Genomic DNA, 22,718 nt, shown 5'->3' on the forward strand with positions numbered 1-22,718 from the left:
CCAGAAGTCGAACCCAACAAATTGGGAGTCAACTTTTGAGTAGCTGCAGCTGCAGAATTTGTGCAATTTATTTGGTGTACTCTGACTTAGCTGCAACTGATCTGACTGTACTTCGTGCATACATGCTCCAGCTGCGCGCATTATGTATACATAATTGTGTTTACATATTTACATAACTGTACATATTTATGGCACATATTTGTGGCTGTTTTTGGGGGCATTTACTCAGCTAATTTAAGGCTGTTCGGAGCGGCTAGCTGAACAATGGGGCAACCAGTCAAATGCAAACTATTTGCCACACATTGAACAACAGTTGCATAATGCTCGAAGCTGAAAGGAGAAGGGAGCGAGGGCGCGAGGGAGCGTGGCAGATGGGCGACGGGAGACGGGAGACGCCTTCGCCAAGGTTGTTCCACTGCCACTGGCCATCAGCAATTCACATCAGCACCCGCAGCGAATGCAATTTTAACTATGTCAAACACACACACACAGGCACACACACACACACACACAGGCACACACACAAAGCCACCACAGACAATGCGGAGTGGCACTCCATTAAGCATATAAGTACACCTATTAATGGTCAAAAAGGAAGCCAACGAGCGACCGACAACGACAACGACAACGACAACGAACCAAAATGGGAATGAAAAACGAATTCCGGAATGGCTGAGGATGCTCGAGGTTGGGCTTGGGCTTGGGCTTGGGCCTGGGGATGGAGATGGAGAGAAAAAAACGAGAGAAGGAAAGGGAACAATATTACACTTTATACTTTTGCCACATTACAAAATGGAATTTCCTCCTGCTTGCCGCACACAGCCAGACGCTGCCACACAGGAGCAGGGATACACACTCGCACACATAATGTAACTCATCTTAAGCACATTAAGAGATGGGCCCAGGGCCGAGGGGCAGCAGCAGCAGCATCAGCAGCTACGGATGGCAGATGGGAGATGGGAGAGACGTAACAGCACTTGCGGTTCGCTCGGGTCGGGCGGGAGGGAGGAGGGGCGACTTGGGTTCGCTTGGTTGGTTGAGTGAATGGATTAAAAGTCCATCAGAATGTACATAAAAGTCATTGACTTAACAACAGTACGGGGGCTCAGTGCGGTTGCTGGGTGCGGCCACGGCCACGGCTACGGCTACGGGTTTGGGTTTGGGTTCGAACTGAGACCCCGCCTCAATTGGGTTTTCTCTTTGCGGCTCATGTTGTGCGTCTTGAGCATCATCATATTTTCTTGCTCGACTCTTTTTGCATGTGTTCTGGGGCACACGTGTACCTGCACCTCCCTGTGTGTGCCCGTGCGGGTGTGTGCGCCCTGCCATGTGCCCCGGCCTTATGCCCTGCCATGTGACTGCGTCGGCTGGCTGCTTTCACATGCCGCACGACAACACTGGCGCTCGCGTGTGAAATTAAATTGTTTGTTGGCTCGCGAAAAATGAAAACAAAGTTGTTTGTTGTTGCTGCCCGACACGGGGGACACGCGCATTGTTTTTGCTGGTTCCGTGGGTTCCTCCTGGTTACTCCTCCCCCCCCTGATGATGTGTCACCTCCTGGCTGCTGCCTGCCGGCTGCCTGCTGGCTGCGGATGAGGTTTGTCTCATATAACAATCAACATTTCGCGGTCATATTCGTGGCTAGCTGCGGGGCTGTGCGATGATGGAGCGCGATTAAATCGTTTAGCGGGTGGAAAGCAGATTCTGTTTGAGCTCAGAGAGTGTCTCGGACTGCGCCTTAGTCTTGATCCTTTTGTTATCCTTGTTTATTAGCAGACAGAAGCTGTTTCTCTCCTCATCAATTTGAGTTATAGCCTGACCAGCCGCCAGCCATTCATCGACGGTTCGTTCTCAACGTTAACTCCCCGTGGAGCAGCAGCAAGCATCCGGGAATCCGCGTTTATCACTTTGCTGGCCATGAAGCGTGGCTTTTGTAATGAGACGAGCATGATGCCGAACGAATGCCTCTCCACGTATGCACAACTTTTGGCCAGTCATTCAATTTGCTCTGCCACCGGCTTCACCTGTCGTTCGCTTGCCTACCAATTCGCTCCCGCACCCCGCACACCGCTTGAGGGCTGCCATCGCTGCTTCTGGAGTGTACAATAATTATGCTGCGGTCTCGTTTTTCCAGCGCTGGGCATTGTCTGCACGGAGCACAGAGAGAGAGAGCACGCAGAATGGCCACTGAAGGACACTCATCAGTCATCGGTCAGCGTTGCGTATACGCATTTTGGCAAACATATTAGTTAAGCTGCTCCTGCTGCTGCTCCTGCTTCTGGTAGCAAAGAGAGGGCTTCTGGCTCTCCAAATCACAACGACTAACGATGCAAAACCGCAGGCTGAAGTGTGGGGGCGATGGGCATGGGGAAATGTATTTACATTGCAATTCATTTCAAAGGCGCCTTTCAATAATAACTAAGCTGCAATTGTGTTTGTGCACACACACACACACACACAGGGCTCAGTGTCATTAGGTATTTGTGCCCCCCCCCGCCACACAGCTAGAGGCAAATCCAGTGCCACTGCCAGAGTTGCCATGTCATCGAATTTTGTGCATTTATGGTGGAATTTCTGCTATTTGCTGCTGCCAGAGAATACTTACAGGGATTGCTGGGCCTGGGCCTGGGCCTGGGCCTGGGGCTAAGCGAATGAGGTTATTATGTGGGCCCCAAATGCGGCACCGCGCAACACGATAATTTCAGCTCGCGGATGGGCCGTCAACAGATTTGCGTACAGCAGGGAGTGGGGACTGTACGTGAATGTTGAAGCAGCTTTTGTGATGGGAGTCGCTGGCGTTTGAGCGAATTTGCAATGGTGCAAAAGCGGTTGAAGCCAAAGGTTTACGTTTAAAGTACGATTCTCCACTCCGACAAGCCTCTCTCTGTCTCTGAAATGTAACCAAATAGCTTTCAAGGGACTCCCTGTCCTTCTTCTGTGTTCACAATCCTCCTGGAGTGGCGGCAGCCTGCAGCCCACATTCATAATTGCACCATCTAACCGCAGAACTTTTGTTTAATAGACCCAATCACATATCCCACACACAGTCCGTGGAGCAGGGCTGGGTGGCTGGGTGGCTGGGTGGCGGTGGGACCACATCGCACACTTAACTCAAGTTTCATTCAATTATTGTTAAGCACCTCAAGTTTTCTTAGCCGCACACCGCAGACCGCCCACAGACACGCCCATGCACAGGCACAGGCACGGCCCACAGGCTCGTTCCCATAACCAGGCCCTCACCCATAGACAGTGGCCAAAAACGAGGCCACTTGACAGCGGACACGAGGAGGGACGACGACGACTGCGACGATGTCACCTACTCAGCGGACCCAAGACAAAACCCATAAACACCATGTCAGAGAGGGAACAGCCCGCCGCCCTCCGCCCGCCGCCCTCCGCCCACCGCCCTGCTGCTCCTGGTGTTGGGGTTTTTGCAGTTTGACAAAAATGTTGTCGCACAATTTTCATGTTGGCCAAATGACGCGCCAAAGTCTACAAACACGGACCAGGACACGGCCATGGAACGGGAGAGTGGTGTAGCGGCAGAGTGGCAGAGTGGCAGAGTGGCAGCATAGTGGCAGCGTCGTGCTGTCACACTTTGGCATCCCATGGCGCATCCACGGCCAGCTCCAGAGGCCTGACACCAATACTAATGCGTGCGATTAACATTCGGAATGGTTTACGGCAGTGGGGCCAGTGGGCCAGTGGGGCCAGTGGGCCAGTGGGGCCATTGGGACGGGACCCCACAGAAATAGACGCAGAGAATCGCAGTCGGATACGTAAGCTGAGACACGGGCAGGAGATGAAGATGGAGACATCCCAGACATCGACAGAGACGGTGGCTTGTGGCAATCGGCTGGCAATTGGCAGGGACACGGGCTACTGCTCCTTCCTGTAGGTTCGCCTGCTCCTACCAGTATAACCCGCACGGATACGGTCAGATACCACAAATGTGGCTGCACATGAGGGGATACAAATGTACATATGTATGTGTGTGTGTATGTACATATGTATAATGTAATGTATAACACGTTCACCCACGCAAACAGACACGAACGTAGACACACGGCACTCTCCTCTCTGCTCTCCGCTCTCCGCTCTCTGCTGGCTGCATATGTTTGTTATAAGTTTCCCTGCAAATATGCGATAAACTACTTGCCACCCGGCAGCTCGCCCAGAATCACAGACGCCAGAGACGTAACATGGGGCCAAAAGAAGGCAGCCATACACACACACATCTATGTATGTATGTAAATATGTATTTATGTACGAATGTATGTACGAATGTATGTAAGGTGTGGCGAGAGGTGCTGCTGCTGCTGCGGCTGTGGCTGTAGCCGGCTACACGAAAAATGGCGGCATGTCCTGTCTTGTTGCCGCAACGTGTGTCTTTTGGTTGCGCCTCCACCCGAGTGTTGGATGCCAGGGGCCAGGGCTGGCGAGCGGTAATCTAATTTGATTTCTATGCAATCGATTTACATAATTCAAACATCGAAGTCACAACTGAATGACGATCGAGTTGGTTAGCCGCTTGCGGGTTTATTGAATTATTTTAAAAATTAGCTAGGAGCGCGTAGCCAGCCCTGGCAGCCCACCGAGCGGCTGGGGAAAAGAAACGGCGTCCATTCTGCCGGCGGCCACGTAGCGCGCATAACTTCGCTTCACTTTACGCCTATTTCACATAAAACTTACGCTTAACCAATGCACAGAGCGGCCCTGGAAGGAGTGCGGATTGCGGAGTGCGGAACGGGGGCGGGCGGGGAGTGGGCGTCGGATTTAAGGAATTGTGAGTGGTGGGCCACCAGCACCACGGTGGCACACACACTTTAAGGCAGCTTCCCACCCGGCGAGGGAGTTTATTTTGCGGTACGATTTGATTTTATGCAAATGATTTGCGGATGTGAGTGGGAGTGGATGTGGATGTGGAAATGGAAGAGAAAAGTGGAAGGAAGAACTTGCCACAACTTTCAGGCAAATCAATTCGAGCTTTCGAAAGTGACGCAAAAGACACACACCGACACACACCGACACACACACGCACACACCCACACCCACTCACGTGCTAAAGTCCCAGTCCCATAAAAGGATGAGAAAAGAAGAACGAAAAACAACAAAACTGTGCCAAAGAGTGAAGGGGCAAAAGAAAACAGCGAAAAGTGTAGAAAATGGGAGTCAAGGCGCCGTTTTTGCAATTTGTGTGCGACGCGATGTCAAAATAGTCCAACAACAACAACAACAACAACAGCAACAGCAGCAGCAACCACCACCACAGACTCTTCTGCAAACTCTTCTCGTACAATGCGGAAGAGTGAAAGAAGCAGCAAAAGCAAAAGCAAAAGCAACAGCAGCAGCAGCAGCATCAGCAGAGGGAGTGCCAAAGAGAGTGGGGGTGGAGGAGAGATAAGCAAGTGTACGCAACGGTGGATATTAAATAAAAGGTAAAGCCACGGACCCAAAGAGTGTGGGAGAGAGAAAAGTATGAGAGCGTCACCAAAGAATGCAAATTTTCAAGAGCAGTAGAGAATGTAACTGTTCCAGATTGCACACAGAAAAGGTCCGGCTACCTGCTACCTGCTCTCGCTGTGTCTTTATGTCGCGCTGCGATCGAAGCTGGAACAATAACTGTATGTCAGCAGCGTGAAGTAGCTGCAGAAAAAGCAGCGCACTAGCAGCAGCTGCACAGGAACGGTGCGCGACAAAGAAGTAGATGCAGTAGGGAATGCCAGCAGTGGTTCAATAAACATAATATCAATGCACTTTTATATCGTGTGATCGGGCTGGTAATATATCAAAATCGCGTATCATTATGCTGTGCATATGTGAGGAAGGGAATCCGGCAACCAATTACGCCCTTCACTCAGGTATCATGTAGCTGGCCATCACTCAGCACCTGTCAGCTGCTGTGAGCATCATGCCTCACTGTACCCACGGACTAGCCAGACTCTGCATGTCAATCCATCCTCCGCTGTAGCTTTAGCTGTGACTGTGGCTGTTTTTCGGTCCCTGTCCCTGTCTCTGTCGCTGCTGTTGTTGTTGTTGCCGAGCATTGTTTGGACTGCATACGTGTCGAGTGTTTATTTGAAGGTTAAAAATGCATAAACTTTTAAGCTCGCACACAGACACTAACGCTAATGGCTTTAATTATTAATATTTCAGCATGAAATTTAAATGCAAAGCATGACAGGACAACCAACGGAGGGAATGCTTCGTTATGGTGCAAGGTCCATGGAGCAGGGAGAATGCTGCATAGCGGATGAATGGTAATGGTAATTGGAATGGGGGAATGGGGGAATGGCGGAATGGGGTGGAGAGGAAAAAGAAAACCAAAGTTACTTCGCTCTCACATTCGTTTTGCTTGCCTTTCGCTTAGATCCGCTTTGCAATTGTTGTTTTAGCAATATATTAAAATTCAATTTAATACAATTTCAATTGCTTGTGCGTGCAAGTGCAAGTGCAAGTGCAGCACTTGGGGAAGCAGGAAGGGGATGGAAGGGGACGCCAGCAGTTGCTTTGCCAAATGGCAAAAGGTGATGTGTTTGTGCAAGAATACCCCGTGGTTGGTCACTCGCAAAGGTATATCGATCGCTCAGGCAGAATGCACGCAAATATGAGTACAAGAGAGCAAGAGAGTGAGAGTGTAGGCTGGCTCTGAGGTATGACTCCGTACGAAAGCTTGCAGGTTCCCTCACTCCTTAACGGTAAATACAAATATTCTGTTCTACTCTCTCGCACTCTCCTTCCCTTGCCCATTCCTGAGCATCGTCTAGTCGCATCGATCTCCGATCTCTCTTGTTGTTTCTCCTCTGTTTTCTGTTTTCTGGTTTCTGTTTTCCTTCTCACTCTCGTTGCTTTGCTCTGCGCTCTCTCCCTGCAGCGCGTAGTGCAGTTTTTTGCTGTTTTGTTTCTCTTCGCTCTGCTTTGTATGCAAAACGTGCGAAATTGTGTTGTTGCTGTTTGGAGTGCGTGTTGCATCGTTCAACACTGGCGTTATTTATGCAGCAACAGCAACACTTGCAACATCACGGCAACGGCAATGGCAACGGCAACGGCAATGGCAACGGCAATGGCAACTCCAATGGCAAAGGCAACGACGGCGAAGTCGACGTCGACAGAGGCAACAGTGGCAACAGCACCGGAAACAGCAATAGCAGCAACAACCAACAGCCAACGCTGGCAGTCGATGCTTTGTTGCTGCTGACATTTAATGAAGAGCCCACCATCAACAGAGACTGAAGAGAGACGAGAGTAGTTTCGAGTCGAGTCGAGGAGAGTCACATCAAGTGGGTTGCGGGGGGTGAGGCTAGGCCAGTGCCACATCCCAGGGAGTCGAGGCCATTCCACATACCCATGCAGCATGTCATGTCAGCTATTGTTGCTATTGCTGCTGCTGCTTCTGCTGCTTCTTGTTGTAATTTGCATTTCATTTTTCGCCTTTGTAGTGCAAAATGTCATTAAATTAAAGGGCAAAAATGTACGGACTGGACCCAAGGAATCCAGGGAGCAGCCAGCCGACAGTCCCAAAAACTGTTCAAGAATTTTGAATGCATTTTGCGTCGGTTCAAAATTTAAATTCAAACAAGGGAAAGTGGTCAGAATAAAGTGACATAAATAAATCAAGGAGTCCCAGATCCTCGGCCCACATACAGTGAAAGCTCCTTAAAGGGAATGCAGAACATTCCTCTGGGCAGATCTACGCCTGGCAGGACTTTCACTCTCTCCCTCATTTGGCTCTTGTATTTGTTTGTTTGTGTATTACATTTAGGATACATTTACATGCACATTTACATACATATTTACATAAATATTTACATGCATTCCGCGATTATCTTTTACTACATTTTCCAGTTTGTAATATTTGTAAATTTGAAATGTTTGCCTGCCAGTTGTTTGGTTTTGCCATCTTCATGATTTTGCTGCAAATTTAATTTATTTGACACGCGTCTGCATGTCGATAAATGTGTGTGTGTCGCACTGTCTCTACATGTGCATGTAGAATTTATATTACATATACATAAAACATAATATGTACAGATAGAAAAGCAAATAACTGACTTGCACGCAGAAGTGCAAACGTGGGCAAACCCTCATGAAGAGCCAATGTTTGGTGCAGGCTGCAAAAAAGAACGAACCAAGGGGGGGAGGAGTGCAGCATGGGTTAGCCATAAATGTGGACTATGTACACACAATAAATGTATACATACATACGTACATATGTACATACATACATATGTGTATGTATTTATGTGCTCTGGGAACCAGGTCAGAGAAAACATGGCAAAAGGGTAATGAACATGATAAATACACGGCAGAAAATAAAGCAAAGAAAAGAAAAACGAACAGCAAATGGCAAATAAATTAATAAAGAGTGCCTTCCAGTGGCCTGCTCGAGCGGCGGCAGCAGCAGCAGCAGCAGCGGGGCGCCCCTAATTTGTGGCAAGGATGCAGAGCTGAAATATGATTTCTTCGACAGCATTCGACAACAAGCTGGAGAGCTGTGGAGCTGGAGCAGGCTATCATCGGCAGCTTCATAGAGGAGTCAAGGACACCCCGCAGTGCGAGAAGCTTCAGATGCAAAGAACAATATGGGTAAAGAGCCATTGTAAATCAAGGAACATATCGCACTCCCTGTGTGTCATGGCAGCGCCCTGTCCCTGTCCATGGCCCTGCCCCTGTCCCCAGCCAAGGGTCACTCAGGGAAGACTCCCCCAAGATGGCACGCGATATTTCGTGAATGGAGCGAATCAATGATAAACCCAATTTAATGTGAAGAGGCAGCTTGCAGCTTGGAGCATGGCATTCAGAAATGCGATGCCAATCGGACATCCATCCCACTGGGCTGCGCCACCAGCAGCAGCAGCAGAAGGAGGAGAGGGCGGAGCAGCAGCTGCAGTAACAGGAAGGAAACTGGAGACAATTGGATGCATTTTGCATTCCGGCATGCCAGGAATCTCAGCTTCATGCTCGGTCTGGGGCCAGGGCCAGGGCCAGGGCCAGGCTGATGCAATTAGTGCGGACTCCGGGCTTAATCAAATGCCGTAGCAGCCCTGTGGCTGCCGTTACCTTATCCGCAGCCGCATTTCCCCCCTCCACTCTCTTGGGGCTTGTTTAAGCTGCAGAAACATAAAAATGCTTTGCGAGCAGCCGCAATATTCACACTTGCACAGCTGACTGGCTGCACGCTGTCCGTGAGCGGAGTTGGCTGGGCTGGCAGTGGCAGGGTGGCAGTTCCCGGCACAACAACTGAAAAGAGACTCCGAATGCGTGCGTGCAAGACCCAAACTCTGAACAAGGTACTTCAGCCACAGAAGTTGCCACTCCACTCCACACACCACTCCACTCCCTGCCCACAGCCTCGTCCTGGTCTCATGATCGCAATTTACGATTCACAAAATATTCAAAACTGCTGCACAAGTGACACTCAAATGTCTTTTCGCAGTCTCCCCCCCACAGGCCACAGCCCACAGCCCACAGCCCACTGAGAGTCACAATCGGAGTCGGAGTTGGAGTTGGAGTGGGAGTCTGCAGTTGTTGGCACTCGTGCTCCCTCCTTGGATACTCATCGGGGCACTCATCGTGGTAGTACTCATCCTCAGCCCTCATCGCACTCGTAGTTGTCGTCCGTCAAGTGCCAAAAGTGCCTTGTGCCTTGTGCTTTTATTGTAATGCTCTTTGTCGGGCACTGACGAAAACTTTGGCCACACATTTCGCTCGAATGGGGCCAAAGTGTGGCCAGAAGATGCCTCAGGAGCGGTGGCCCAAGTTGCGCTCTGGCAGGTTTCAGATGCAAGAAATTATTATCATACATCGGCCACATATTCAAATTATAATCGCACTTGATTCTCCATTCCGAGCCGCTTTTGTCAGGGGCTTAGGCAGCCCGTTGCCAGAGCCCGGACTGAGCCTCGACTGCGGCTCGACTCTTGTTCAATTGACCTTATGCGCCGCCCATTGTTTAGAGAGTTCGATGGGGGGGGCGCCGTAGGCCAGATGTGTGTGTAAGGTGGAAATTAACAGAGCAGCTTATAGGAGTAAGCTCCAGCTGGGGGCATTGTTTGAGACAAATTGAGGGTGCCTCTGCCTGCTGCCTGCCTGCTGCCTGCCTGCCATTGTTATCGCTGTGTTATCGGGAACAATACTCACCCAATGCCCGTACAGATTCCACAGGATTACTATCAACCAATAAGCAAACTGACTTCGGACAGTGCCTGCTAAATGCAGGTGCTCGTCGCTCCATAATTATAATTTTAATTGCCGAAATCAGTCTGTGGCCGGACAGCTGTCAATGCGATTTAGGTGATAAATATTAAATCAGTCAGGCCGAAAAACCACAGCCTGAAATTGCATTTATTGATGCGTAATTTATTTATTATTATTATGAAAGAGATTTGCGCATAAATTCGTAATTATTGGCAAAAAACAGAGCTCCGAGATTTGATGGCCAGCTTTTCGCCACTCCATTTCCATTTCCATTCTTAATTCATTCTTGGCCACTCCTCTGTGCCTCCCACCTTCCTTTGCTCTGTGCTCTAATGCCACCCACTCCTCGGCTTATCCTTTTGCCCAGCCCGACTCTTTGCCGCTCTCTCTCTCTCTCGCTCTCCGTCTCGCTGCGCGAATAAAGTCAGAGAAAACTTTTGGCTGATTGTTTCGACTTCCTGCCAGGGCTCTTCCACCCCCCACCTGGCAGGAGCAGCGGCAAACAGCAACTTGGTGGACCATAAAACAAGGTAAACTATAAAAAAACAAAACACTGAAAAGCGCGTGGCGTGGCGGAGGGGAAAGCAATTACAAATGCAAACTACGAGCAACAGCTGCGGGCGGTTGCATGCAGGGGAGTTAACGGTATAAGGAGGGGGGAGGATGGAGGGTGGAGGGTGGAGGATGGGTGGGAAATAGTTTTGGGAGAGATCAGATCCGAGTGGAAATCCATTTGCTGGCAGGGGGCTGGCTCCTGCCACCTGCTGTCCAATCTGCTGCTTTTGGCAGATGTTTTTGGCCTCTAAAAAATGTTGTACATTTTAATGTCCAAACACCCCGTGTGGCAGTGGCAGTGGCACGGGGCACGGTGCAGGGGCACGGGACACATGTAGCGCTGACTAATAAAAATGTTTTTACGACCTCCCCCCCCCTCCCCCTGGCAGCACTTGCAGTTTATGTGGCTTTCTTCTGCAAATAAAAGAGAGTCAAACTACAAAAAAGTTGCACAGAAAATTAATCAAATTCCTGGCAGCGCGCTCGTCACACGCGTCGTATGAGTGATATTCGCGCGCGCGGCACACGCGTCGTATGAGTGATATGCGAGCAGCGTAATGAAAGGAAAAAGGGTAGACGCAGGGATAGATCAGCATCAGCATCAGCACCAGCATCAGCACCAGCATCATCGCCAGGATAAGCGGGGCAGGCAGCTCTCATTTCGCATTCCCGCCGAAAGTTAATTCCCGCACAGGGGAGGAATCACATCGGAGGTGCCATAAGCAGGCGGAGGGAGGGGGAAGGGGCAGAAGAGGGGTGGCGTGCCAAAGATGCTCCATCATAAAGTGCAAGGATACGTAATGTAATATTTAGCGTCCTTTGAGCGCGCTTCCAGTTAAGTGACAAAAAAGAAGCACAAAAAAAAGCAGCAAGCAAAGCCAGAAGTGGCGACCCATGGAATACCCTGTAATCAGCGCAGCAAGCAATGACGAGTGAGGGAGAACTCTGAGCAGGACTCTCGGGGCATGTCCTTTGTGCTGCACGTGTGGCAGGGTATTGCCGGGGCATTCCGTGGATGAAGAATGAAGAAAATGCACAAGAAGCTGCGACAGGCGGAGGCAGGCGGCAGGCAGGAGGCAGTCAGGATGGGTGTGCCGATGTGCCAGTGGCATCCACAACGTAAGCAGATCCTTGGGCTCATCCCGAGCGCTGTGCTACGTGCAACTCGACGCATATCAAGTTACAACTTGCAACAAATATTAAATCAGTAAAATGTCCTTTAGGGCGCACTCAAATGTAATTGTTGTTGCTCCACACAGAGCTCTGCCTCCCAGCTGCCAGCCTTCTCCTCTCCCCTTGCTGCCTGCCTCCACGCACTCCCCTCCGACTGCTAACCACTTCGCCCAGCTCATCTGCCACTGCCACTGCCACAGCCACTCCTCGTACTATTGCCACTGCCTCCGCCTCTGCCTCTGCCACTGGTGCATTTGGTGTTGCCGTTGCCGTTGCCTCATCTTCGGTTACAGCGCGTCAAAATTGCTGCCAGCCCGCGAGTGTTTATGGCGCCGCATAGGACACCCAGCGTCTGGGGCCAGGATGTGCCTGTGAAGGAGCTGCAGCAGCTGCGGCGCACACACGAAATTCCCGACGATGTTGCTCACCTTGCCGGCACTTCTGTCTGTGGCACAGTGGCGCGTTGCATCTTATGCATTTACACATAGATGGGAGCACTCTTAGCATTTTTGCCATGCATCCACGCGATGTTAGTTCATGTTTCCAGCCACCAAATAAGCATGGGCATGTCCATCTGTAGCTGCATCTTCCATGTGTCTATCATTCACTTCGAGTGGAGAAGTGGCTCTGCCACTCAACTCGCTGTTTGCTCCACTGTGCAGCCGGCAGCAGGCAGCAGCTCCTGCCGCTCTCTTCTCGGCTATATTGGGTGTGTCCTCGGACTGGGTGTGTGTGTGTGTGTGTGCATTTTTTATTACGCACCGAGATGAGACATTGTTGGCCGCAGCGTTGTGTCGCTGATGGATACCGCTACTTAGGCTGACTCCAGGAGGCAACGGGCGGGTGGTGCGGGGTGCGGGGTGCGGGGTGCGGGGTGGTGCCTGGCTCTGCGGTTGAGCTGAGAACTGAAAGATTGTGCAAGTGCAAATGCCTTTCACGGCGACTGAAATTACCTGCGACTCGGCCGCACAGCCACTCCGACACACGGAGCGGAGATGGAGTCAAGTGGCATCGCCTGGATAAGTGGCACAGACTCTGCCTGCTGGCACCCGGCTCCCGGCACCCGGCTCCTGGCTCTCTCATCTCCTGCTGCGGCACTGCTGTGGCTGCTGCCACATTGTAATTTGATTTTGTGGCTGCTGCAAGTACAACTGTGACGGTCAGAAGGGCAGAGCGACTTATTCTCTGTGTGCCGCGCAATGTTTTGCCACTTGGCCTGCTCCTGTCACTTGCACTTTTCAGCGTGTGGCCTCCTCCTGCCTCCCGTGTCGTGTATCCTGTATGCCGTGTCCTGTGTGCTGTGTCCTGTGTCCCTGTGTGTGCTGTGGGGGGGATAATGTGTGCGCATAAATATACATCCATCCATCGCGAATCTCATTGAGTTTCGGCACTGAAAGTGGCCTGCAAGGACACTCCTCTGCTTTCTTAAAGCAGGCGGGAAAGTGGCAGAAGCTCTCCGTCTGCCTCTGTGGCAGTGGCAGTGGCAGGCATGAAAGTTTGCAGCAGCTTTTTCTGCAAAGTCGAAACTATTTGATGAGAGAGCGAGCACTGGCAACAAATACTGCCACAAGCAACTCTGACTCTGACTTACGGGATTCTTGCTTCCCCTTCGAGCATCCATCAGTCATCTGGCAGTTGGCTGCGAATTTATGGATGGAGCAATGGGATTTCATCCGGAGACGCTTTCGCCGCTCATCCTCTGCCATCTACTTATCTTGTTACGAAGCCATCCCACTCCCACTCCCACCCCCACGACAGCTCTCTCCCTCTCTTCCACTCTCTTTCTCTCTGATTCCCCTTCGTTTATTTTCTTCCCCCACTCTTTATGCCGCTCATCAAGTACGTAGTCGCCATGGGAGGCAATTCCACTTCCACTTCCACTCACTGCCGTCCCGTTCCGTTACGTTTCGTAAGGTTTCATTCGCTGCGTTAAGCTGGAAAATGCAGCGTTGACAAGTCGTCACTCCATCCCACAAGCCACCACCAACAGCTCCCCCCAAGTGCCCCCCTGCCAGTCGGAGTACAACTTAATTTGCACTATTCAGTGCCCGACGACGTCGCAGCCGCAGTCGCAGTCGCAGTCACAGTCGTCGTCGTCGTCGTCGTCATGGCTGCCAGCATCAGGCGCTTTTTATTATTTCTTCCTCTGCCAAATTGTATCCAAGTTATTGTCGTAAAACATGCGAGAGAAGCAGCCACAGTGCGTGCCAGTACGAGTATGTGTGACATTTGTGACTCTCCACTCAACTTCTTTGGCGAGGGGGCCCCGCACCCCAGCAACTCCCACGGCACCTAGTCGCCGCCTTCATCGCATTTCTTTCCCCCCCCTGCTGCGTTCCCCAGCACTGAATGTTGTTGAACTCCTGCTGCTGGCAGGGCTACAGCGATAAAAAGATGATCTGCCATGGAATCAGCTTGGACTGCGCTAAATGTAAGCGAAGCTAACACAAAGATTCGCAATGCGATCCACAATACGATCCACGATTAGGTACTCAGTGTGTAAATATTGGGTGTAAATATCTTCAGTTAAAGTGCAGCAAATATTAAATATTGCATCCTGCATCCCTGGCTCCGTTTGCTTGTTTGTTCTTTTATTTTCGACACTTTTATACATTTTACGGTACTGTTGCAGCCGTTTTTGATTCGGATTTCTTTGTGCCGTTGCCTTCGGTCTCGTTTCGTCTCGCTCTCCCTCACAACTTATCCCAGAAAGCTCGCTCTCAGTGGTGGCTCGCTCCCCTCTCCCATGCCCTGCAGGCGTGCATCCCAGCGGGGTATAGTGAATTCTATGCGATGCACGGGACTGCCTGCGATAACTGTCTTGATCTTGAAGATTGGCATAGCCACAAATAGCCGCTAAAAGGAGTTTTAATATCTTATAAAAAATGAAACCAGCAAAGTTGCCCAGCACTCGGAATTTGAATGCCACATTTGCCGGTGAGGGTATCCCATAGTCGCTATGTGCCCGCATGTAACTTTGTGCATATTTTTCTGTTTCTGTTTTGTTGTGAGTTTTGCGGTTTTTTTTTGGCTGCGTCGCCGAGCGAATGTGTCGTGTTTTTAGCGTGCAAAGTGCAAACAATCAACGCTGGCGACTTTCAGCTGCTGCACTCTCGCTCTGGCTACCCATCCCATCCCGTCCAATCCTTCCCTCCCTCCCGTATGTCCGTTCGGCCGTCCATCTGTCTACCTGCTCCTTCCTCTCCACTGTCTACGGCACGTACGCCCCCTCGCTGTGCCTTCGTCACGCTTTTAGCTAAGCTCCGTCGCACTCTGCCGCTGTCTCTGCCTCTGCCTCTGCCACTGCTAGCGTCATCGCCATTGCCATCGCCTCTGGATGCTTGTCAAACGCTTTTAGAATTTTTTGCAGCTTGTTTCTGTCACTATTACATTTCATATGTCCTCCTCGCAGTCGTCGCATAAAACTGAAATTCCACAGCGACCAGCGGCGAGCAGCGCCCCAGTAATAGCAACACCCTCCCCACCCCACCCCCTTCGTTTGCACTGGCATTGTGCTGATTTCCGTTACTCCGGAGCCCCCGCCCCAGCCAACCAAAATGACTCTCAATGCAGTCCGAGTCAGAGTCAATCTCACCTTCCGTTTCATGGCATAGAAAGGGTGTCCACTGTCACCTGCATTCATCAGCGGCAAATGAAGCAACAGCTGTGGAAGTGTCTCTCTCTCGCTCTCTCTTTGCCTCTTCGCCTGTTTGCCACTTTGGCAGTGCAAATTGGATTTGAACTTTGGATTTATTTGGGGCCACAATCGATGGATGGACAGGAATATCAATGGGTAGATACATGCAAAGCTGCTGCTGCTGCTGCTGCATCAATGTGACTTGATGCCGCTTCTCCGAGCAACACAAAAGCCTCGCTCGCATGGCGTGTGGTTGCTGTTGCTCTTTGCTGCTCATTTCACTCTTTCATTGTTTGCTTTGTTGTGGCTCCTCTCTCTCTCTCTGGCTTGACCTGTGCTTCTGTCTCGCTTTAAATGACAGATTTATACGGTATGCAGAAGCAGGCAACAGCTACAATAGCTCCCCGAGCAATTCAGTTGCAGTTGCAGCTTCAGCTTCAGCTTCAGTTTCACTTCTCCATTTGTATTCCTCCGAATAGAATGAGTGACATGTCCAGCCAGCACTGGTCCAGCATTGGTATGCAGAGCAAAGGACTGGGACAACTGGGACTCTGGCACTTCCCCTCACTCATAAAGACGGGGGGCATTGCTTTGCTCCAGCAACATCCTCCTAATCCCAAAACATATACTAAGAAGTGCCCTTAAGCTGACCCATCCACAGAGATATGCAAAGACACGCAAACAGAGAGAGAGAGAGAGAGAGAGAGAGCGAGAGAGAGCAGTTAGTCAGTCAGTCAACGGTACTCGGGTGCTCGTGCAGTGTTGTGTACTTGTTACGAGTAACAATAAACCGGAAGCATAACGAACAAACAACTGAAGAACAAAGAGTTACAACCGAGTTACAAGCCGAGCAGCAGCAGCAGCAGCAGCAGCAGCAGCAGCAGCGGCAGCAGCAGCAGAAGGACGGTGGCAGGGGGGACTCGGGTGTAACCGGAACAATTTGCGAGAGCCAAAAGGGCGGCGGAAGGGTGGCTGGAAGGGTGTGTAAAGCAGCACTAACATAAACTGAATAAAAAATAATTAAGCTGCTGTTGACGCACTTTTTCGGCACGCTAAGCACGTGACTGGATTCATCTCCGTGTCCGTTTACACTCGCAACAGGAAGGAGCACACGAAAGGGAGAGAGAGAGAGAGAGAGCAGGAGAGGGGGCACGAGCATGGGGAGACGGAAGATAATTAAGGCAAGGCCAGGCATTACGCGACTGAGGCATCAGTGGGGTAAGCTCACGGAAAAGATAACAAAAACAAAAAACATTACAGAAAGAGAAACATATGCAGTCCCAACAACTGTGGAACATAATGAGAGTGGAACATAATGAGAGTGGAACATAACTGGTGCCTGAAGTCTCCCGCATTCTGCCTCAGCAATTCCCGATTGAGTGTCCAGCTGTGGGCTACTTGCAGCTTTAGTGGCTCTTGCATTTGGCCCATTAATGCTCCGAAAATATGCGCAAGTAATTTCGAAAATCCATCATTATAGAAATGGAGAGAGAGAGGGAACAGCAGGCAGCACTGGGAGCACATGCAGCAAGCAGTGCAGAGTTCAGAGTTCAGTTCTCCAATTAGGAATTCATTGGGTACTTTTTTTATGGTTGACCCAGTTGCCAGCTGCCAGCTGCCAAATGAAGCCACAAAAATGTAGTTCTGCCACTGCCACTGATGATGACCGCCTGCCATTGTCGTTTCAGTTGTCCCCAGTGCCCAGTGCCCAGTCGCCAGTCCCCAGTGCCCAGCTGCTGCCCCCTAATGAATATGAAGAGAAGTTTGTTGCATAATTCACAACAGCAATTTCAGATTAAGAGAGTGCAGGGCCAGGCCAGGGCTGCATTCAATGACATGCGTTTTTCGGTGCTGTTCTCGTAGTTTTTTATGCGTGGACTGTACCGCCGGGTGGTCGGGTCGCAGCTTAACCAAGACAAATGACAAGGAAATGTGTCAAACGCAACGGACACAAAGACCAACAGGAGAAGCAGAAACAAAAGCAAAAGATAAACCCAAAGAGCAAACGGGGAAGCAAGCAGCTGAATGGAAAGTGAAGAGGTTGAAGGCAGCCAAGTTTCCCCTGTGAAATTTCTCGCGGTGTGCGGCTGCCCCTGAAAGTGTGCAGTGGCAAAAACAAGGAAAAAGACAACTGATTAAAGTTGCTGATTGAATGGCAAGAGAACATAGAAAAAACAGAGAGAGAGAGAGAGAGAGGGTGAGGAGGAGAGGGTGAGGGGGAGGCCATAAATAAGTAAATGCAAAAGTCAAAAAGTTGACAGCGCCAGGCGGAAGCGCACGTCGTGGCGGCTGCGGAGTTGGATCTGAATGGGTGGCATGTGGCACACGGCAGAGGGCACACACACACACACACACACACACGGCACACACGCATTTGTCAGGCAAATGGCAAAAGATGTTTGACGCTTTGACAGCTGTGTGGCAGCAGCTCCAGAGGTAGACGCAAAAATCAAACAGAAACAGAAAAAGAAACAGAAGCAAGCGAAATATGCGCCTCGATTCGCCGCTTTCGTCACTCGAAGAGAGAGAAGAGAAGAGATCGAAGGGCGGGCCATTGGGGGAGGGGCGGGGGTGCGGGGTGTGGAAATGGAACGTCATCTTCAATGGGACATTTCCACTTTGTCAGCCATCATCGTACTTGTCGCCGGCTCGTCATCGCCGTCTGCCGTCTGCCGTCTGCCGCCTGCCACCGCCATCAATGGTCTTTGGGGACTATTCGCTATGACGATGAATGCTTTGAGCGTACACCTCCTGCTGTCTCGCTCGCACCCTCCCAGCAGAGGGGAGTGCAGCATGCGCCACGCCTTATGCCTTATCCCTTATCCCTTCCATCTTTCAAATATATTTCACTGCACGTTCCTCCTGCCACTTAGGAGCGCTTTTCGGTTATTTTTAATATGAGTACGTGACTTTTTTCCCTCTGCTGGGGTACAGTGCGGTGTGTGTGTCTCTGTGTGTGTGTGTGTGTGTGTGTCCAGGTCAAATTGAATGTAAGCTTGAAAGCTTATCACGGTGATCGATGGGAGCGCGCTCTTCCCTTTGGAAGACTTTGCCGGGCATCCGCTTCGGAGATTCAGTCAATGGCAGCGCCAATCTGACAGCTTCAGTCACCTCTTTGAGCGGCGCTCTCGGAACTTAAGTCCCCCAAGCAGCCGGCAGCCACAGGATTTGCAGCCTTTAAGCCAAAATGCAGCCGCCATGCAAATCCCAAACTGACCCAGGTCCAGGTCCAGGTCCAGGCAGCAGCAGCTCGTTAGGCGCCTCCCGTTCAGCAAATGTTAGCTCCCCATTCAAGCAGCAAACACAGCGAGGGAGGGAGGGGGAGGGAGGAGCACATAAAGTACAAATGTGCCAGCCGAATGATAACAATTTTTGGCCCAGCCCCAGCCCAGGCCCAGCCCGAATAAGAATTCAAAGTTGCAGCTGCAACTGCAAGGCGTGTGCACTGCGAGAAATGCAGCAGCACAGGCAGGCACGCTCTCTGCTCTCTCTGCCGTCTCGCTGTCTCCCTGTTTCTCTCAGTGTTTGCCTGCGTGTCGATGGGGTGTCTGTCTGTCCATTGCATTCCTTGAATGCTCATTTGGTTCGGCTTTTGCTGCATTTTACAGGCCGCAGCAGCGCAGAATCCACGCAAAATCCAAGGCAAAAAGCAAAAGTGAGATTTTGCACCCTTCGCCTGGCTGCCTGGCTGCCCCCTGCTGCTCCTCCCTCTGTCTGTTTGTTGGTTGTACGCGCGTTGATGCGATTTTATGCATTTCCATGATGCGCTTATTCGACTTGGGCTTTATCCTGGCGCACTGAGAGAGGAAGGAGGAGCAGCAGCAGCGCTTTCCATGCATACAAATTGCTAAATTATTTAAGCAGCGACAAGCCGTCTGGCAGGGCAGGGAGACAGCCCAGAGGTAGCCCGGAGGTAGCCCGCAGGTAGCTGCTGCTATTAGTCCAAGATGTCAGCTGCAGGGGGGGCAGGCGCAGGGGCGGGGCCAGGGGCGAGGTGGCTAGGTGGGTCAGCTTAGGGCCAGTGGCACGTGTGTGTGCTGGGATTCAATAATAAATAAGTGCCCGTCGCCCGTCGCCCATGGCCAAGCCGCAGCCCGCAGCCCGTAGCATACTTTTGTGCGCAGCAAACTGAAACTTTTTCCTCGTTCTTATTTTGTGGGCACACTGCGGAGCTCGTCATGTCTCTCCCTCTCTCAGACACAGCAAACACAGGCAGAAAGTTCCGCAACATTTGGCAAGATTTCGCTCTGATTTATGCAGTTCAACTTTTGCCAGTGCCCACTGCACGGTGCGTCGGCCAGACACACGCATTCAATTCAATTGCAAATTCATGGCATTAACTTCAACTTCAACTTCAACTTCAGCTCGAAGTCAAGTAAAAATGTCTGCGAGAAGGTCCAGGGAGCGAGGAGCATGGCCGTGTGGCCGTGTGGCCGTGTGGCAGTGGAGGTCGCTGCAGTGGAGAGATTTTAACTTAGTTTTGCGCTTTCACTCGCTGCTCCCTGCCGCTCCCGCTCCCGTTCCCGCTCCCTCTGCCCGTTGCTTTCCTCTTATGTTTGCCTTCAGTTTTGTGCAATTTTATAATTTGATTGCATACTTTCGGGCTGCCCATTAACACTAGACATGTGCGGCATGTGTGTGCGTGTGCGTGTGTGTGTGCGTGTGTGTCTGTGTGGCATCTGTCTGGGTTGTGTATCTGCAGCTGAGTTGCAGCTTTTAGCCAGCTAATTGCGGCCAATTGGCCAGCACAAAATGGCAAAACAAAACCACCGCAAAAAGTGCACAGACACAGACAGAGACAGAGACACGCACACACACACACTCACACACTTACAACTCACATGATGTGCCACGTACAGTTGTGCGCTGCTGGACGGACTTGCTATATTTATGCTAAACAGTGGAAACGGCCACTCCGACAGACTCCGACAAGCGGCAACCGGGAGCTCCGGCAGCTCCGGCAGCTGCATAAACATTTGCCCCGTCGACTGTGGCACACACAACTTGCGGGATCAACTCGTTGGCAGCTAATTTCTGGGCATGTAATTAAACTGTTTGGCAACGGAGTGTCGACGGAGTGTCTGTCCGGGCGGTGATTGGTGCACTCCAAATGGGAGCAGAGAGCGTGCAAATAATCAACTCGAAAGTGCTCGAGACAATCGATTGGAAGTGGAGTCTGCTCCTGCGACTGCATTCCTTTTGCAGCATTAACTCGAGCGAAAATGTGTCGCAACAGGCCACAGAATCTGCTTAGGCTCAGGCGGGATTTGGACACCTTCAAGGCCGAATGTCCTGTGTGCAATCCGTGCAGGACTCTCTGCCGGATCTCTCGGTAATTGCTGGGCATTCAAAATGCATGAAGCTTGCGCCTAATAATTGCTGCTTTCGATTGACACTAAACGTTGCATAAGGCAATTATTATTGCACAATATTAAGGCACTTTGTTTATGGCGCAATCAATCAACTAATTGCTCGAGGAGCGAGCGGGGGGGAGACAAAGGAGACTCTGCCACTTGCTGAGGATAATTGCAACGCTTAGGGGCGGGCGGCAGAGTCGAGTGGGGGAATTTTTATTTGGGAAATTGAATTGGAATTTGCTCTTGCAGCCGCTGCAATCCTTCGATTGTCTAAGCCAAACTTGATGGCTCTTTCGGCCACGTTAGCCACTTGGCAGTGGCAGTGTGGAGCGTGTGGAGCGTGTGGAGCGGTTGGGCGGTTGGGCGGGTGGCAACTTCAAAGAACTTCCAGCTGGAAATCACGTCGCTTTATTAGTTCAACTTTTGGCCCGAGATCCCCAGCTCCCAGCACTCCCTGAACCCCCCCCAATCCAGGTGCCAGTGGTGCTCCTCCTGCTCCTGCTAACCCATTGACGTTTATTGAATCAAAATCGTTTTGTTCGGGCTCAGGCTTTGGCTCTGGGCGTGGGCTTTGGGCTTTGGGTCCATTCTGGTGTTTGGTTCGTTGCTTTGTTGCGGTGCCGCTGAAAAAAAGCAAAGGGAAAACGAATGGGGAGTGGAGAGTGGAAGAATTGTTTGCCGCCAACTGGCGCACAAAAAACAAAAGCGATTTCCCCATGGAGCGTGGAGCGTGGAGCTCCACAAACGACTCTCTAAGCCTTTCAACTCCATCGTTTTGCCGATCTGCCAGCCTCCACTCCTCCGCTCCTCCGCTTTCCCCACTTCCACTCACCCAGCAAACATTTCAAATCGGCGGGTCATGATTCAAGCACTCAGTCAGCTGTATTTTATTGAATTAAGGCGGAGCCACGACTCGACTCGACTCGACTGTTCTGCTCTGCTCTGTTCAGAGCTGGCAAATGCAGGAGCAGGCAGGAGGCAGGAGGCAGGAGGCGGCAGGCGGCAGGCAGGCATGTGCCAGGGAGTACAACAAATGCGACGCTGGGGGCCAGAGTTTTCGTTCACGTTCTCGTATCGATGTATGGATGCATTCTCCTCTCTCTCTCTGCACTCCATGCACTCGCGTAACACACTCCGTGTGCCACCTCCTTGCATCCATCTCTCCTGCAGCTCAGTCCCTGCTGCTTGCCCCTCACGCCCCTTGATAACTTCATAAATCAAAGCGTTTGTTCAGTCATTTTTAGAATTTGTTTGCCGCTGCTCGTGCTGCTCCTGCTGCTGCTGCTGCTCCTGCTCCTGCCACCTATGAGAATGCCAAACAGCGATTTTGCTCTCCAGTTGCTCTTGCCCCTCTTTACAGAGATTTTTTACACGCTGCTCGGTGTGCTGTGGATATTGGTTTCCCGGGGGCGTACGTAACGGCCGCGAGTCAGTGCTCCGCCATGGAGCTTCATTAGTGGCAAAAATATATTTTTTGATGCGAGGAGTGCACTCGAGCTGTGGCGAAGGTCTGCGGCAGATACTCACCTTGAGGCACGCATTTTGGGCACAATTATGCCAAGATCTTTGACTGTTTTAATGCAACAAATGGACGCTTAAAAGGCGCCCACAAATGAGGTTCGTGGCACACGATTGTGGCATTTATTTGCGGCCAAGAACTCCAGCTATGCCTCCAGCTGTGGGGAGCTCCTTTGGGGCAGTTGCCAGCGGAATCTCCACAGTGGGTATCCTGTGGACGCGACCTTTCAGCCTTTTCCTTCCTTCCTGCAAGGGTTTACTCTTTTTGTGTTGCTGTTTCC

Source organism: Drosophila subobscura, chromosome A (assembly GCF_008121235.1).
Source record: "Drosophila subobscura isolate 14011-0131.10 chromosome A, UCBerk_Dsub_1.0, whole genome shotgun sequence".
NCBI classification, from domain to species: domain Eukaryota; kingdom Metazoa; phylum Arthropoda; class Insecta; order Diptera; family Drosophilidae; genus Drosophila; species Drosophila subobscura.